Below are 15,432 nucleotides of genomic sequence, written 5' to 3'. Positions count from 1 at the left end.
CTTCACCTCACGTAAGTATTTCCATTTGTCTATTGATTCTTGTATTGGTATGTGTCGTTTTGAAACTTGTAATTTTGTTTGAGTATAGACTTCTGGAAGTTTATGATAAAGCAGGCCTTCCATACTGCTGACTTCAAGACCAGAGACTATACTGCTGCGGACATTTTTCTCCTGTCCCATTGTGCACAAGAGTATTGTGGTTTTTTTACCAGTGACATTTAACTTTCTTTTCAATGAGTCAGTGCAAAATGTAGCTGAGCTACCGGGATCCAAAAATGTATGAGTACTTATGACTTTATCTGAATTTGAGCCTTTTACTTTGACTGGCACAATAGCAAGGGTGCATTGTTTTGATTGACTGAATCCCATTAGGTCATCATCTTCTACAGAAACCATAGCACTACTCAATGGTTTGTTTCATTTATGACGCAGTCATCTTTAATTCCATCCTTTTCTTTGCCAGTGAGATTGTGAAGGATGGTTGGATGAGACAGAGAACATGTTTCACATTTCATTCTGTTTTTGCAGGTTTTGCTAACATGTCCCTTTGTTAAACACCCAGAACACATCCCGGTTAGTTTCAGGAATTCTATTTTCTCACTATTTGGTTTAGACTTAAACTTTTCACAATTTTCGAATGTGTGATTTCTTTCACAAAATAAGCAAGGCCTTCCAAGCGCACACTTATTTATATTCAGTTTGTGTCCATATTGTGACTTGTTCTTTTTTATTTCAGGTGCCTGGGCAACTGTAGTGGCAAAGCTGGTCCCCCCACTAAGTTTGGTGAATGTTTTTTCTGGTTTAGGTCTTGACTTTACTTTGCTCTCTGTTGAGTTGTGTATGTCACCGAAAATTGGATCAAGCATTGCTCTGGACTGTCTTTCAATAAAGTCTATCAAGTCCTTGAATGTTGCTCTGTGTTTGTTATCCTGCATGCTACACACATTTGCTTGCCATCTATCTCGCAGCCTAAATGTAAGTTTAGACATAATGAGTCTTAAGTTGCTGGAACTTTCAAGCTCTTTTAGGCCATCAATGTCTTGCATTGTATTGTAGCAGGTATGTAAAAAGAGAGCGTGTGCTCGCAACCCATTACCATCATCTGGCTTGATGGTTGGCCAGTTCAAGGCTTTATTCATGTAAGCAGATGCTATTTTATAGCGGTTTCCAAAATTGTATTCTAGTTGCCTTTTAGCTTCATTATACGCAGTGGAGGAATCCATATGCATAAAGCTAATGACGAGGTTTCTGGGTTGGTCTCTTGTATACTGTTGTAAATAGTATAGCCGGTCATCCATATTAGTAGTTTTATTCTCAATACATTGCTCAAATGCTTTGATGAACGTCCTATATTGAAGAGCATCACCATTAAATATGGGAATTTCTATATCTGGCAGAAGAGAGAGCGTTTGCTGTTTCACTAACATTTCAGTGATTTCAGTTTGTCTTTTTAATACATCAGTGACGCTTGTATCATTGCCTTTTGGGTGAATCTTGCTTCCTATTGACACTGAGACGCTTTAATTTGCACTTTGTTGCGCACCTACAGTTTGCCTAGGGTCAGTCCGAGGAGCTGATCCTTCTCTCTGGCTTCTCACTGGTCTTTGTACTGTTGCAAGGGTATCATACTTCCTTGATGTCCCGTATTTATATACGCCCGACACTGAACGTTGTTTTTCAGCTTCTCTGAATACCCTAACCTTTGCTTTTGCAGCAGCAAGTTCAGAATTTATGACCAATTTCTCTTTTCTTGCTTTTAATTTTGCAATGATATTTGCTTCTTCGAAATCAAGATCAATTTTTTCATTCAAAGCCTGCGCCTTTGCTCTAATAGCCGCACATTATGCTTCGGCCTTTAGATGAGTGAAAGATCCTTGTGACGCGCAACTGAGAGCGCTTGTTGCTCTGCAGCTATGCGTGACACCGTGCGCTACTTGAGATGCGCTATCTTGGGGCTGAACCGAACCAATATCGTCCTGCTCCTCCTCTTCTTTTTCACCATCTTGATCAACCTCGAGCCAGTTCGTGACATCTTCTAAGAAGTTTTTGAAAAGTTGATATTTGGGTTGGTACCAGTCTAAGTTATCGGCCTCCTTTTCGTATGCATCTTTCGTCAATTTTTATACAGTTACTTGTAAACTAATAAACTCAGCGAAAAATCCATCGAATGAGTTAACTTGTTTCCTAACAGTTACTTTGTCCTGTCCAGCTTCAATAAGACTATTGATTTCATTTCATTTGCGTGTTAAAACACCAAGCTTCCCCCTACGTGTTGCAATTAGCTTAAACAGTTCTTTTTCTTCATACAAATCCTGCTCTTCAGGCTCTTCGTCTGCCATTTTTCAAAGATTAACTCAAAAATTCAACACACAAAAATCGATAACATTTCAAAGTTAACACATAAATGAGAAGACAAACGAAAATGAAAAGCCCATTTGGTTTGTGGTGTAAGCACGGCGGCTCACGTTCAAAGTCATTGTATGAGCGCAGCGGCTCGCTCCAATTCAGCGTTTTACTCACGAACGTCCAAGGAGATAAAGGTTAAATCCTCACATATTTCCAGCGGGAAACATGTATAATCCACGTACTTTAGAGAATGCGGCTCCCATTCTTTCAAGTTCCCTATGGGAAATCCGTAAATCAAACTTTCCAAACGCAGGTGACTTCCAAATGTTCCAATGCAGGGGTTTTCAAATATGTAGTGCCTTCCAATAAGTCACTTCGGACGCCCCAGGGGTTTCAATAGATTGTTCGTTTTATTCCAATATAGCATTTGATTCTCTCGATAAATAAACTCACTCCAACTTGTAATGACGAAAACACAAATATGGATGACGAACGACGTAATCCATCCAATACTTCCAATTCGATAAATTCTCACTAAACTGATAAATAAAACCGACCAGTAAATAAATTGAAAACCATATGCCTGCTGGCGTCCATGCATTTCCAACGTCCAAAACACAACAAACTGTTCAACCAGAATGCTCCTTTGTCTACCTTAATGGCACTAATTGGCACAGGTGTGCAAATTTAACTCCTTCTGTTCCAAGGCCTTCCAAGGCCGCAAGATCATGATTCACCAGCAGGGGTCATTAAATTAACTTCAACGTAAATTTCACAAATGGCTCTTACCACGACATCTCAATGTCAAATCGCCAGCTGTTTCGACTCTGCTAGGATAAGCCAGTCGTCTATATAGTTCAGAATGCAAATCCCTTGCATGTAAGTTTTTTTTCTCCCCACTAATGTTGATGATGTTTTTAGGGGCTTAGTGGAAAGCGTCTGGGCCTTCAGGGACGATACTGAGCTAGGGGACAGATAGCTCGCAAGCGTCTGTTCCACTTTTGGCATCGCCCCATAACCATATTCTTTTAGCCCTCTGATGTCAGAATATATGTGAAGTTGAGGACATGAATCTAGTCTTAAAACATTTTTTTTTCTTTGTCTTTTACTTCAGTTTGAGAGCTGTGTGTTTTTGTCTTGTTGTTTTTTTTGTTGTTTATTTTATGACTTTGGATGTATAGCACTTCTGTTGTTTTAAATGTGTTCTAGAAATAAACTTGACTTGACTTCACTTATTCCATGTAGTTACATGGTAAGTGTGACATTGCGGGGCATAAATTAAAGTGGTGCTTGTTACCCTCTTGTTCCATGTAGTTTATTGTACAAGGTAAGTACAATAAAAATACATATGCAAAATCTTATCACTGACTCGGAAACCTTTATTTGAAAAACATCTTAATTCAAAACAGATTTACAACACAGCGTCTCGACGCAGCGTCTCGTTCCCTCTTCAGGGAACCAGGGTTACATACGTAACCTGAGATGTTTTGTTGTCATTTTTATTCTGTGTGCAGGGGGGAAAATGAAACTGTGTCTCAACTTATTTTTGCAATGTCTTAAAGGATTAGTTCACTTCAAAATGAAAATTCTGTCATCATTTACTTACCCACAAGTTGTTTCAAACCTGTATGAATTTCTTTCTTCTGCTGAACACAAAAGAAGATATTTTGAAGAATGTCGGCAACTAAACAGTTGATGTACCCCATTGTGAGTGTCGTCTGCTGATTGTTAGCGATGCTACAGTGGAGCTAGCAGGCCGCACCATCCACCGCCATGAAGCCTCCGGTAAGATTAAAGGAGGTGGACTTTGTGTCTACATACTTCAGGATTGGTGCTCAGACAGTAGAGTAATCGACAGCCTCAGACGAAAAAGGCATCAGACTAAAAGGCATCAACTATAAGGCATCAGGCGAAACGGACTCCCGGAAAATTTAGTTTAGAATTTTGCATTGCCCCGCCCCATGTGATGTCACACGTACACGGTTCAGATCAGATAAAACAACAGCTAATGGAGGCGGTAACCCATCATGATATATTTATATAATTGCTTTCATCAAATGTTAATTACTTTGTATACAAAAGAGAACATGCATTTCGCGAGTTTTATTTGCACGTTTAAAAAGTTAGATTACATATTTTAGCTTGTATGTTGGCAAACTATTGATAGTTTTCACGATCGTGAAGTTAAAGCGCTTTTTCGAGCTATTAGACTCCTTGATTAAAAACTGCTTGATTTAACATTGCTGTAAACATTTTTCATTTGTATTGGGACATATTCATGGGTACAATTTAGACAAAACAAATTTCACTTTAAAGAAAGGCTTTCTACAAAACAAAACTTAATGAAGTGGTTAAAATCATGTCTGATCCATATATTGCGCATCCTATCTTACTCATGCTGTTCACTTTTCATAATCAACATGGAAAAAAAAATACATTATAATATTTTAACAAATATGAAATTAAATGCGCTTTTTTAATGGCTATAGTAGACCTGCAGACTCTCTATTGCTGCACATTCATTTAATTCTGAATTTTGCACACATAAGTTTAAAGGCATTTGTTTGTGCATAGTAAAACATATCTGCAACATTTATCAAGTTCACGGATAATTGTGCGGGCATGTATTAATCATTTTGATACTAAAATCATAATAAAGTAGGCTATACTACAAAAAAATCTGATGAGCCAGAACGCAACGTGTTTAATTAAACATTTAGCATTCCCTTTCGTTGTCACTCCGAGTTACGTCGGATGACGACGAATGGGGTTTCGCTTAGAACACCTATCGACTTCGAGTATTACAAAACGAGCCAATGGCAAAGAAATGCCATGGGTCTGCGGAATTTGCATGACGTAACTCCGCCCCACCTCGTGGGTATAAAAGGAGGACGCCGGCAACAGGCAGATATGTTTTCGCTTCGGAGCCAAGAGCATTTCTTCACTCCACAGTCATCTCTGACTTCGCTCTATGAGACGAGCTTCTCTCTCCGGTGTTGGTGTGACGGCGATCTGCAGCGAGCTCACAGTGCCTGCTGATCTGTGCAGTAATCTGCCAGTGTGTGTGTGTCTCCCTGTGTGCTTCAACATCGCGGAGTTTTTTTTTTTTTTCTCTCCTCTCATAAAAGAGCTCGCACGCGGCACGTCTTTTTAAAGACGGCTCGCCCGTGCATTTCTGGTTGCAGCGGACTGGTATCGGACTCTGATGGGCACGAGCGCTGTCTAGTGTGTTTGATCATGCTTGAACTGCGCTCGTGGGTGACTCATGTTCTCGCAAGGGAACGTGATCATCGCATCATAAATAGGTCGAGACTCGGTGAACTCGCAAGAGTGAGAGTCCCCTCATCCACCCCCCGATCTTCGGCGGGTGGCCAGGGTGACCTGAGGGTTACGGTCTGGAACAAGGCGCCGACTATGTGTCCGTGACCCCAGCCCCCCTCTTCAATGACGGTGCCCGCTAGTGAACTGCTGATTCCCGCGAGTCTACCCTCTGGTGGCCCGCGTGTTTCAGTTGAAGCTACAGAGGAAGATGCCATGTCTGTTGCAGCATCACTAGGTGGGCTTGAGTCTTCTGGAAGTGAGGGCTCGTCACAGCTGCCACCTTCCGGTGTGCATACGGCTGTGCCTGAGTCTGATCCGGAGATGACGGCCATGCTTTCCTGGGACGATTGGTTTTGGGTAAGGCCGCCGACCCTCGTCCGTGGCAAACCCCAATACCTCTCTTCCCGGACGTGCATGATGAGATCTCGAAGTCCTAGAAGACCCCCTTGTCTTCTCAGGACCGCTCGCTGATCTCATCCGCTTTTCCTCCCCTCGATGGGGCCGCTGCCCTTGGGTACACTGGGGTTCCCCCGGCTGAACGCTCTGTTGCGATGCTATGTGTCCTCAGAGTGCTTCTTCTCGGCGCAATCCTAAGCACCCGCCCGTGGCCTGTAGTTTTTCGTCTACGCTTGTGGCGAGATCCTATAGTGCCAGGGGACTGGCAGCCGCCTCTCTGCATGCCATGGTCATTCTGCTGGTCCACCTGACCCATATGCTCATGGACCTGCACGAGGGCGGGACTGACCCAGGGCTCTTCACTGAGCTGCGCGCCGTCACTGACCTTGCTCTCCGAGCGATGAAAGTGGCCGTACGCTCCCTGGGTCAGGTGTTGCTCACCATTCTGTGGCTGAACCTGTCTGATGTGCTGGATGTCGCGCGGACCCGTCTGTCCGACATTCCCATATCCCAGGTCGCCCTCTCCGGCGGTGCGGTTGAGGGCTTGCCCAACAGCTCTCAGCCGCCCATGAGCAGACTGACGTTGATTCCGTCCCGACGGCCCCGCCGTCCGCCCAGGTCCCTCGGTCTGCCCACCGCCGAAGGCGCCCTCCCACGGCTCCCACCCCGCCCGTTCACCCGGGCCGGCTCTGGGGGCCGCGGGCGGACACCACAGCCCCTCTCCAGCGCTCCTGAGACGGGCTCCTCGGGGATGGAGCAGACTGAGGTTGAGTCTGTCCCGACGGCCCCGCCGTCCACTCAGGTCCCTCGGTCTGCCCACCGCCGTGGGCGCCCCCCGCGGCTCCCACCCCGCCCGCTCAGCCGGGCCGGCTCTGGAGGCCGCGGTCGGACGCCAAAACAGTCCTCTCCAGCCCCGCCCCCCGCTACACGCCGGGTTAAGCGGCGCTCTTGGGATGGGCTCCTCAGAGATGGGACTCAGTTCTTTCCAGGAGCTGTTAGCAGGACCACTCCTTTCCCCGGGTGAGGGCCGGGGAAGAATCCTTATTCTCCAAAGAACTGACTCTCCCGTCTCTGAGCACAGAGAGTTCGGACGTCACAGAGCGCCGCCCACATGCCGTGCTCTCCTCGTCCCCCTCTGTCCCGGAGGTGGTTGACACGGCGTGCCGTCCACGACCGCTTCGCCCCTGTCCCCCTCTGTCGCCAGACCCTTGACAGAGCAGGCCCCCGTGGAACGCTGGTCCTTCCCTGGCCTCCTCTGTCAGGGTGCGGTTTTGACCTTGCCCCCACTCCGGGCCGCTATGCCGTCCACGTCTGGGCCGGTCATTCCGCTTCGCTGCACCACCGGGGGGACGTCTGTGGTTCTCGACGCCGCTGGCACAGTTGGGAGCCTGCCTAGAGCTTCCCTATCTGTTCCGCTGGGTCGCGCGAACCATCGGCTCGGCTATGCGATTCAGTTCGCACGGTCTCCTCCCCACTTCAGGGGAGTCCGCTCCACTTTGGTCGATGGCTATGCCCTATCATGAGAGCGGAGGTTGCTACCCTACTGGCGAAGGGTGCGATTGAGACTGTCCCTCCAGCCAAAAGGAGGTCCGGGTCTACAGCCCCTACCTCATTGTCCCGGAGAAGTCTGGTGGGTTACGGCCAATCCTGGTCCGAACCGCTCCCTTCACAGGCTGCCGTTCAAGATGCTCCTGGCCAAACGCATTTCTGGATGTGTGCGGCCACAGGATTGGTTTGCATCGATCGACCTGAAGGACGCCTACTTTTATGTCTCCGTTCTCCCTCGACTCAGAACATACCTACGGTTTGCTGTCAGGGCGCGCGCATATCAGTACGCTGTTTTCCCATTCGGGCTAGCCCTGTCTCTTCGCGCCTTCACAAGGTTGTTGAGGCTGCCTTTGTTCCTCCATGGGAACACGGGGTTCGCATCCTGAACTATCTCGGTGACTGGCTGTCTTAAGCTCACTCCTGAGACCAGGTTTGCGAATACAGGGACCCAGTGCTCCGGCACCTAGCTCGTCTGGGCCTTCGGGTCAACCGGGGAAGGAGTAGACTTTGCCCCGTGCAGAGGAGCTCTTTTCTCGGTATGGACTTGGTCGCCTTCTCCACTCAGCCATTGCTGACTTGCCTGAGATTATCAAGCGCAAGAGTGCGGTTCCACTGAAGTTTCTTCAGAGGCTCCTGGGGCATATGGCATCTGCAGCCGCGGTTCGCCGCTCAGATTGCTTCATATGAGACCGCTTCAGCTTTGGCTCCGCGACCGAGTCCCGAGGTGGGCATGGCAACACGGCACCCTCCGAGTACCAGTTACTCCGACCTGCCGTCAGACCTTCACCCCGTGGTCGAACCTCAGTTTTCTACGGGCCGGAGTGCCCCTGGAACGAGCTTTGCGGCATGTTGTTGTAACGACAGATGCCTCCTCCTCGGGCTGGGGTGCCATGTGCAATGGACGTGCTGCCGCGGGCTCCTGGACAGGACCCCGACGCCTCTGGCACGTCAATTGCCTCGAGTTGCTGGCCGTACGTCTTGCTTTGCGCCGCTTCCGGGCCGTGCTCAAGAACCAACACGTACTAGTCCGTTCAGACTATACCGCCACTGTAGCGTACATCAACCATCAAGGTGGTCTACGCTCCCGCCGTATGTCGCAACTCGCCCGCCACCTCCTCATATGGAGTCAGAAGCATCTGAGGTCGCTTCATGCCATTATATCCCCGGAGCCCTGAACTGTGCAGCTGACGAGCTCTCACGGCTTCAGCCCCTCCCGGGAGATTGGCGACTCCATCCCCAGTCGGTTCAGCTGATTTGGGACCAGTTCGGGGGGCACAGTTAGATCTGTTTGCCACTCACGACTCGACCCATTGCGACCTGTATTATTCCCTGACCGAGGGCACGCTCGGCACGGATGCACTGGCGCACAGCTGGCCGCGGGGCCGCAAATATGCGTTTCCCCCAGTGAGCCTTCTTGCGCAGACTCTGCGTAAGGTCAGGGAGGACGAGGAGCAGGTCATTCTGGTCGCGCCATACTGGCCTGCCCGGACCTGGTTCTCCGAACTAGTACTCCTCGCGACAGCACCTCCTTGGCCGATTCCCCTGAGGAAGGACCTCCTTTCTCAGGGACGGGGCACCCTATGGCACCCTCGTCCCGATCTCTGGAACCTCCACGTGAGGCTCCTGGACGGGACGAGGCAGGTTTGAGTACCCTACCACCAGCGGTGGCGGCTACCATCACTTCCGCTAGAGCGTCGTCCACGAGACACGTCTATGCGTTGAAGTGGAACCTCTTCGTCAACTGGTGCTCTTCTCACCGAGAAGAACCTCTGAGATGTTCGATTAGTGTCGTGCTTTCCTTCCTTCAAGATAGGCTGGAGCGAGGGCTGTCTCCCTCCACCCTGAAAGTCTATGTTGCCGCTATTGCCGCACACCATGACCCGGTCGAAGGTAAGTCTGTTGGAAGGCACGACCTGATCATCAGGTTCCTGAGAGGAGCGAGGAGACTGAATCCTCCTCGCCCTCCTCTCGTTCCCTCTTGGGACCTCTCAGTCGTTCTAACTGCCCTGCGGAGTGCTCCCTTTGAGCCGTTGCAATCAGTGGAGCTTAAGTTCCTGTCTACGAAGACAGCGCTCCTGGTTGCATTGGTCTCCATCAAGAGGGTGGGGGACCTGCACGCATTCTCCGTTGACGAAGCATGCCTGGAATTTGGGCCGGCTTACTCTCACGTGATCCTGAGACCCCGGCCTGGATATGTGCCCGAGGTTCCTACCACTCCCTTCCGGGACCAGGTGGTGAACCTGCAAGCGCTGCCCCCGGAGGAGGCAGACCCAGCCTTGGCACTGCTCTGTCCAGTACGCGCCCTCCGCGCCTATGTAGACAGGACGCAGTGTTTCAGGACCTCAGACCAGCTCTTTGTCTGTTATGGTGGGAAGCTGAAGGGAAAGGCTCTCTCCAAGCAAAGGTTGTCTCACTGGATAGTGGACGCCATTGCTTTGGCATACCAGCAGCAAGGTCGACCGTGCCCCCTTGGTGTGACTGCCCACTCCACCCGGAGTGTGGCATCCTATTGGGCTCTAGCGCATGGCGTCTCGCTAACAGAGATCTGCAGAGCTGCAGGCTGGGCGACACCTAACACATTCGCCAGATTCTACAATCTCCGAGTGGAGCCAGTGTCCTCTCATGTACTCGCTTCAACCGGCTAGTACTGGACCCGCTCAGGTGTCTTCGCTTGCTCGCCATTCCACTCCACGGACTGGATACGTGCGATATTCTCCTCAGGTGAGCTTCCCCGAAAGCCCTGAGTCCCTCCAGCACTCCTGACGTTGGCGCCAGTGTCTATTGCCTGTGCGTCGGCTAGGTGCCTCCCGTGTGCATGGTCCCTCCCCTGAGCAACCCCCACATGTGTATTTCCACTGTAAGCCTCTTGAGCATGTGTCTTTCCCTTGGCAAGCCACCTTGCCACCCCTGGGGTTGAAATATTCCACCTGCGGCTGGACACCCCAGTGTTCTCCATGTCTCCTTCGGGTCACATGTGTATTCTCTAAGTCCCCCCCCCTCTGGGTTGGCAGTAATTGCATATTTCCCCTGAATTTGGGATATGCTCCCCAGTGTACCTTGGTATTCCTGTGCTAAATAGGAGTCCTTCGTCCGTGCCAGTCTCACAACAGGGATCTCAGATTTACGCAGGGCACTGGAAGACAGCTGAGAAGGTGGCGTGATTAGACTGGTAACCCCATTCGTCGTCATCCGACGTAACTCGGAGTGACAACGAAAGGGAACGTCTCGGTTACGTATGTAACCCTCGTTCCCTGAGTAGGGAACGGAGACGTTACGTCTGCCTGCCACTTTCCGCTGTACCGCGGGGATCGCCTGAGCTCAGTCTTGGCTCCTCAGCGAAGAAACATATCTGCCTGTTGCCGGCGTCCTCCTTTTATACCCACGAGGTGGGGCGGAGTTACGTCATGCAAATTCCGCAGACCCATGGCATTTCTTTGCCATTGGCTCGTTTTGTAATACTCGAAGTCGATAGGTGTTCTAAGCGAAACCCCATTCGTCGTCATCCGACGTAACGTCTCCGTTCCCTACTCAGGGAACGAGGGTTACATACGTAACCGAGACGTTTTCCTCCCATAGAAAACCATTATAAAATGCATAATGTGGCTTAATGCAGATTAGAATGTCCCCTTATTATGTCGAAATAGCAAGTTACTATGTCGAAATAACGAGATATGTCGAAATAATGAGATATTATATCGAAATAACAGATATTATGTCGAAAAATAACGACTTATGTCGAAATAAGAGATGTGTTGAATTAACGACTTAATATATGGAAAAAAACAAGATAAGTTTTCTTTTTGTTTCTTCTTTGTTTACAGCCTGAATATAATTGCTTCCAGAAAATATTTTTTGGTGTGCTATTGGGGTGCTTTGGTATTTTTGGGGGGTGCTGAAGCACCTGCTAGACCCTCCCTAGCGCCGCCCATGAATATATCCCAATACAAATGAAAAATGTGTATAGCAATGTTAAATCAAGCAGTTTTAATCAAGCAGTCTAATAGCTCGAAAGAACGCTTTAACTTCACGATCGTGAAAACTATCGATAGTTTGTCAACATACAAGCTAGTTGAAATATGTCATCTAACTTTTTAAATTTGCAAATAAAACTTGAGAAATGCATGTTCTCTTTTGTATACAACGTAATTAGTGTAACATTTGATGAAAGCAATTATAGAAATATATCATGACGGGTTACCGCCTCCATTAGCTGTTGTTGTATCTGATCTGAACTGCGTACATATGACATCACGTGACGCCGTTTTGTCCAATGACTGAAACCTTTTAGTCTGAGGCATGATGCCTTCATATGTATGAGGTCTGAGGATGTCCTAAAATGAACCCCGTACACTCGGCCACCTTCAGCTCATGGTAACTAAACAACAGAGGGCTCATCCGGATGGCATTCACATCATCGCAGGGGACTTTAATAAAGCACGCCTTAAGACTGTTCTCCCCAAATTCCATCAGCATGTCAAGTGTGCCACTAGGGGAGAAAACACATTAGATCATGTTTACATTAAACATGCCTACAGAGCTCTCTACAGCACCGCCAGAGCTGACCTGAGGAGGGGCATTAAACCGACCAAGGACTCCTACAAGAGGCAAGTAGAGGGACATCTGATCGACAACAACCCGCGACAGATGTGGAGGGGTATCCAGGCCATAACCAACTATAAAGGCCGCCCCCCTCCCACATCCTCCAGCAGCAGCACCCTGGCAGAGGAGCTAAACAGCTTCTTTGCCCGGTTCGAGATCACCACCACACACCTGCAGCCACTGCCTCCCCCTGGCTCCAGCACTCCATCTCTCTCTCTTCAGGAGCACGAGGTGAGGAAGAATCTTAGAGCAGTGAACCCCAGGAAAGCTGCTGGTGCCGACGGCATCCCGCGAGCGGTGGTTAAAGCATGTGCAGACCAGCTGACAGGGATCCTCACCAAACTCTTCAACCTCTCCTTGATACATGCCACCGTCCCCACATGTCTGAAGGCCTCTACCATCATCCCCATTCCCAAAAAAAACAGCCAAAGACAGCCTGAACAATTACAGACCCATCGCTCTGACATCTGTAATCATGAAGTGCCTGGGGCGATCAGTCTCCCAGCACATCAAAGACTGCCACCCTCCCTCCTTTGACCCCCACCAGTTTGCCTACAGCGCTAAGCTACCTGGAAAACAAGAAGAGCTATGTGAGGTTGCTCTTCGTGGACTACAGCTCAGCGTTTAATACAATTATTCCGGACATTCTTTACAGCAAACTGATACAGCTACAGATCCCCCCCACCTGCTTCTGGATTAAAAACTTTCTGTCGAGCCACCCACAATCTGTGAGACTAGGCCTCCACCACTCCTCCACACCCACTCTCAGCACTGGTTCCCCTCAAGGCTGCGTTCTGAGCCCTCTGCTGTACGCCCTGTACACCTACAACCCACCCAACAAACCACATTATAAAATATGCGGACAACACCAGAGTAGTTGGATGTATCTACGACGGGGACGAGACAGCGTACAGGGCAGAGGTGAAGGATCTGTCGCGCTGTTGCTCAGACAATAACCTGACCCTGAATATCCTTAAAACCACAGAACTAATTTTGGATTTCAGGAAGCACAGACAAGACTACACCCCCTCCTCATAAATGGAGATCGGGTGTAAATTGTCAACACCTTCAGGTTTTTGGGCACCCACATCTCTGCTGATCACTCCTGGACCTACAACATCAGGGCCTTGGTTAAGAAGGCTCAGCAGTTGCTACACTTACTGCATGTCCTCAGAAAGAACAATCTGGACACGAAGCTGCTGCTGGCTTTCTATCACTCCTCAGAGGTGAGCGTACTAACACACTGCTTAAGTGTGTGGTACGCAGGCTCCACAGCTGAGGACAGGAAGGCGGTGCAGAGGGTCATTAACACTGCCCAAAAGATCATCGGATGCCCGATGAATCAAGGCCATCACGAGAGACCCCTCACACCCTGCCTAACCCCTGTTTGATCTGTTGCCCTCAGGGAGACGCTACAGGTCAACCAAATCCCACACCAGCAGGCTGACAAACAGCTTTTTCCCCTGGGCCATACGAACTGCCAACACCCATGGACACTCACATAAGCCCCCACCTCCAATCACCCTAACTATAAGACACTTTAAGATTTTAACTTGTTATTAGATTTTTATGTATAAGTATGTATATATATATATATATATATATATATATATTAGGGATTTCACAACTACTGATTTTTGCTAGTCAACTAGTTTTGCATAACAGTCGAGACTAGTCGACTAGTCGCTAAATTATTTATTCATTAAATTGACGCATTGAGCATTGTTAAGGAAGACACAGAGGAAGGAGTTCTGGTGAATCATTGGAAATGTATTTTTGAAATTCAGAAATAACAATAAATAAATTCATCAGTTATTCTTTTCATCAACATGCGTTAATACAAAAACAGCAGCATTCATGTAAAACATTCTTGTAATTAAAACATTCTTGTTATGAGCCGCGCCACACCACGCGCATCAGCGAACGTTGCAGATAAACATTGCCACATGGCTAGCCTCAGACAATAACATTTTCTTGCCATAGTCAGACTGGTTGTCCCCACCGTCAGCTTCACCTTCACCAGGGTCTATGAAAAAATTGCACACATTTTTGCAAGGCATAAATATTAAGGATTGGGATATCAAGCAAAATAATATTCGATGATTGTTCTAATAGGTGTTGTAGCCCAGTCATTAAAAAACGATTTAGTTTCATATTCATGTTTAACAAAAAAAAAAAAAAAATATATATATATATATATATATATATATATATATATATAGTATATATGTAACGCAGGAGTTTCCTTAATCACCTCCTTCACACCCACATAGGGAGCCGTCTCCCGAGTATTAACACTACATCTCCCATCATGCAATTAATTTGACTCACACACACACCTGTTGCCACTGAGTGCTCTCACACCTGTATTCCATTTGCTCGTGTATTTAACCATCTTTCTACCCACATTCAGTGTGAAGTATTGTTGAGCCCTGGTTGACTTACTGAGCGTTTATCCTCGTGTTTCCCCTTACTGGTTTAGGTCCCGTACTGTTGCTGAATTCTACGATCATTCTGTGGCTACCTAGACCCTGGACTGTCTCTCGATCATTCTCTGGCTCCCTTGACCCTGGACGGTTTTACCGTGCTTCTAATCTCAGCCTGGCCTGGACCACAACGCCTGTTTATCTGAATACTCTTTGCCTAGCCCTTCTACTATTGTCAAATCGAATAAAAGCTGCAAATGGATCTTACCGACTCTGAGAAATCCTTACAGAATACTTCGCCAAAGCCAGGTCCAGCAGTTGAATCACAGTTGACCACCGAAGTGACTGCACAGGCTGCCGTACTAGTACAGCACAAACATCAGTTGGAGCACCTTGCAACACTCACCAATGTGCTTGCGTGCGCCATACGAGGTATGCAAGTATCAGTGAGCAACGCCACCGCTGATAAGCCCTCAGGGGCTTCCCCGTCTTCTGCGAACGCTACTGTCAATCCCTGCCTCGCTCTTCCAGAAAAGTTTGATGGCTCTTCAGCGAGATGCAAAGGTTTCTTACTTCAATGCCGCCTCTACTTCGACCAACAGCCCACACTTCATCCCAACCAACACCGGGAAAATAGCGTTTGTGTGTTCGCTTCTTACCGAGAGGGCGCTGGAGTGGGTGACCGCAAGGGATGCAACGATTACAGATTTTGTAAGTACGATTATTGTCTGAGAAATAATCACAATTTAACGATTATCACGATTATTATGCATCAATTAATTTCACTACTAATGTA

This window comes from Siphateles boraxobius, unplaced genomic scaffold, assembly GCF_051911475.1.
Source record: "Siphateles boraxobius isolate OS27281-9 unplaced genomic scaffold, OSU_SipBor_1 1, whole genome shotgun sequence".
Classification (NCBI taxonomy): Eukaryota; Metazoa; Chordata; class Actinopteri; order Cypriniformes; family Leuciscidae; genus Siphateles; species Siphateles boraxobius.
The sequence above is the reverse complement of the archived record's forward strand: the minus strand, read 5'-3'. Positions refer to the sequence as shown.